This window comes from Aquarana catesbeiana, linkage group LG01 (genome assembly GCF_042186555.1).
Source record: "Aquarana catesbeiana isolate 2022-GZ linkage group LG01, ASM4218655v1, whole genome shotgun sequence".
Classification (NCBI taxonomy): domain Eukaryota; kingdom Metazoa; phylum Chordata; class Amphibia; order Anura; family Ranidae; genus Aquarana; species Aquarana catesbeiana.
In genome coordinates this window covers 433,444,354-433,447,893 of record NC_133324.1, presented here as the reverse complement: position 1 = coordinate 433,447,893, position 3,540 = coordinate 433,444,354, and the positions used below count along the sequence as shown (strand labels likewise).

At 45.7% G+C, this 3,540-nt stretch overlaps 1 pseudogene; it reads left to right on the top strand.

The window, feature by feature from the left end:
- Nucleotides 1–2,632: 2,632 nt before the first annotated feature.
- On the top strand, nt 2,633–2,735 carry LOC141124329 (U2 spliceosomal RNA; annotated as a pseudogene).
- Nucleotides 2,736–3,540: the final 805 nt, after the last annotated feature.

Here is a 3,540-nt window from a genome sequence, read left to right as displayed (position 1 = left end):
GAAAATTAATTTTAAAATTGGATAGAGGTCCGAACTCTAGTAACTCTGATATTGAATTGGGGTGTGTAATTAGCGGGTCTGAAATATAATATAGGATGCCATCTGCATAAGCAAATAATTTATGATACATGGAACCCATGGTAATACTATGTATATTTGGGTTCCCTTGGATCTTGCGGAATAAAGGTAGAAGTAAAAAGGACAGCCCCCCCCTCCCGTCCTTAATATTGATCAGAAAGTGTTGAGAAAGTGTGCTGTTAACCTAAACCATGGCAGAAGGTGCACCATATAGAGCCATAATCCAATGTAACAAATTGGTCCTAAAGAGATTAAATGTTCCTCCAGGAAGGTCCAGTCTACCCTGTCAAATTCTTTTTTAGCGTCGACAACAAGAGTAGACTGGAAGGAGGTGAACCCTGAGCTCGCACCCAGTGAATGAAATGTAAAGCACACAATGACTAATCTTTAGCGTCTCTGCCCAAAGCCTGCATGGACTGCATCTGGAAGCAAGGGTTTTGCCCTATTCGCCATTAATTTGGCAAGAATGTTCACATACAAGTTCAAAAGAGATATAGAGTGGAAATTAGCAAACTGAATGTGGTTCTTGCCTCCTTTTAGAATTATGCCCTGTACACATGGTCGGACATTGATCGGACATTCCCACAACAAAATCCATGGATTTTTTCCGACGGATGTTGGCTCAAACTTTTCTTGCATACACACGGTCACACAAAGTTGTCGGAAAATCCGATCGTTCTGAACGCGGTGACGTAAAACACGTACGCCAGGACTATAAACGGGGCAGGAGCCAATAGCTTTCGTCTCTTAATTTATTCTGAGCATGCATGGCACTTTGTGCGTTGGATTTGTGTACACTCGATCGGAATTTAACTGATCGGATTTTGTTGTCGGAAAATGTTATAGCCTGCTCTCAAACTTTGTGTGTCAGAAAATCCTATGGAAAATGTGTGATGGAGCCTACAAATGGTCGGAATTTCTGACAACAAGGTCCTATCACACATTTTCCATCGGAAAATCCGATCGTGTGTTCGGGGCATAACAGTTATATACAGTAGGCCATAAGTTCCTTAGGGAATTAAAAAACCTGCACATGTGTGGAGTAGAGTTGGGTGAACCATTCAAGCCATGCAAAATATCGGCCCGAACATTGCCTGTTCATCCATTTGGCGAACACCCAAATTTGCGGGGCGGGATGTTCACCCACCAAACCCGCTACAATGCACTGTGTGCTGCACGTGCATTTTAAGCCCTGATTGGGCAATGCTTTGCCCAATCAGGGCATTGTGAATAGCTGGTTGCATGGGGAGAGGCGGGATCTGGGGGCCCCCTTTCTTAAAGGGGGCTTCCAGATTCCGATAAGCCCCCTGCCCACAGACCCCCACATCCACAGCCCAGGATTATTGGAAAGAGGCCCTTGTCCCTATCAACATGGGGATAAGGTGCTTTCTGGTGGGGGCGCAGAGCCCCCTGCCTCAAACCACCCCCCATGTTGAGGGTATGTGGCCTGGTATAATTCAGGAGGGGGGTGCTCGCTCATCCCCCCCTTTCCTGACTTGCCAGGCTGCATGCTCGGATAAGGGTCTAGTATGGTTTTTGAGGGGACCCCACACAGTTTTTTTTGTTACATTTTGGCATGGGGTATCCCTTAAAATCCATACCAGTTCCAAAGGGCACACCATTTTTTTAAAACATTTTTTGTATTTTATTTGCAGAAAATTAAATGTAATTTTCATTTTCTTTATAAATGTCAGTTTTGCTGCAGCAGGTTCTATACATGGTACAGCTGCACCACTAAAGGACCCTAGGTACTATATTTAAAGGAATTTTTCATTTTAATTGTTTCACTTTAAGCAACATTAAAATCACTACTTCTGTAAAAACAATCTTTTTAAGTTTTCTTTGCATTGGTACATGTCCCTCAGGGCAGTACCCGGCCCCCATACCCCTTTTATGGCCAATAACTTGCATACTGTATAAGCCTTCAAAACGGGGACTTTTGATTTTTCAAATTTGAGTTCCATAGACTTCAGTGTGGTTCGGGGTTCTGGTCCAAACTCTTGTGATGTTCGAGAGTTCTGGCGTGGACCGAACCAGGGGGTGTTTGGCCCATCTCTAGTGAGAAGTCAAGGGTCAGGAATTTATGATAAGTTTTATAGTATCTGTCCGGCCCTGGACTCTTCTTATTAGGGTGTTCGTTAATAGTGAGTTAATTTTTTTCCTGAGTGATCAACTTCTCCAGGGAACCGATCACCTCTGAGGAAAATTTAGGGTATTGAACTGTATTCAAGTATCTTTTAATGCCTATGTTCTTGAAGGGTTCTAGCAGTTTCATTTAGTTTCAGATTTTACATTTATTGATAAATTCCAGTTTTACAATATCTCATTCTCTTGAAGATTTGCTGATCCGAGAGATGGGACAACTTTCACTCAAGGCTTCCAACTGTCTTTCTGACTCAGATGTCTGAGAACATTTGTATCTATTCTCTAGTAGCCTAATCTCTGCTATGAGTTGGTGTGTCTCCCCAAGCCTCTGCTTTTTAAGCCTAGAGCTATGTCCTTCCCACACTGAGCTTTCTGACACTTCGCCTGCAACATTCAGTTGGTGTCAGCTACAGCTTCTCGGCCTTTTGGCTAAGATCAAGTGTAGTATCTGTTCTTATCAGTTTCCAGAGGAGGCACTGTGCCACTCTTATAGGAGAGGGCCAGCAATTCCAATGGTGTTATAGTGCCTGGAAGGGCGGTTTCAGCAGAGACTATGCCGAGTTGCCCGACAGATACTGGGGACCGGCCAATGGTTGAGTCTGAGCCGTCTGGAAGGGTGCTCCTGGTGAGGATGGGTGCTGCATCTGGGTCTGACCGGAGGGTCGGGTCCCTGGCCTTCTGGCCTAGATTGGGGTAGCTCTAGCTACGGACAGTTTTTTGGGACAGAACACTGGCTCCTCTATAGCAGAGGGGGAAGAGCGGTTAGTAATTCCGAATGTAATTAGGAAGGAGTGATGGGAGCAACGGTGGGGCCTGATGGTAAAGGGCTCTCACCAAGCTCCCAGAACTTCATGCCTTCCTGCCTGGAGTGGGGGCTGCTGGTCAGGGTTGGGCTTTGAATCCTATGGAGCATGTGCCCCTGGAGTGGCAGTCCAGGGGTGCCAAAAAATCACTGTGAGTGAGGGTCACTGTGATTTGAGGCACCACGGTCACTGCACCATATGACATGCTTTTTTAACACCTGCCTCTTGGGCTGGGCCTTTTGGCTAGGACCAGAGGCATTTTTTATTCCTGGCTGGAGGGCCTGGTCATTGTTTCACACAATGGCCACCTTTTCACTCTCCTCTCCACTTATTCCTTCCCCACTTTATTTTATTTATTACCTGTGTTTGTCACCTTTTTGTATATTTGTGTTGTACACGGTTTGTTGCACTGTGTGATGAGTAGGGTTGCGGGTCCTCGGACCTGCCCTGAAAGTCTTGGGAGGGGGCGGACATGGCCTTTTGGCTTGGTTCGCACTCTCTCATGGGGTCTCCC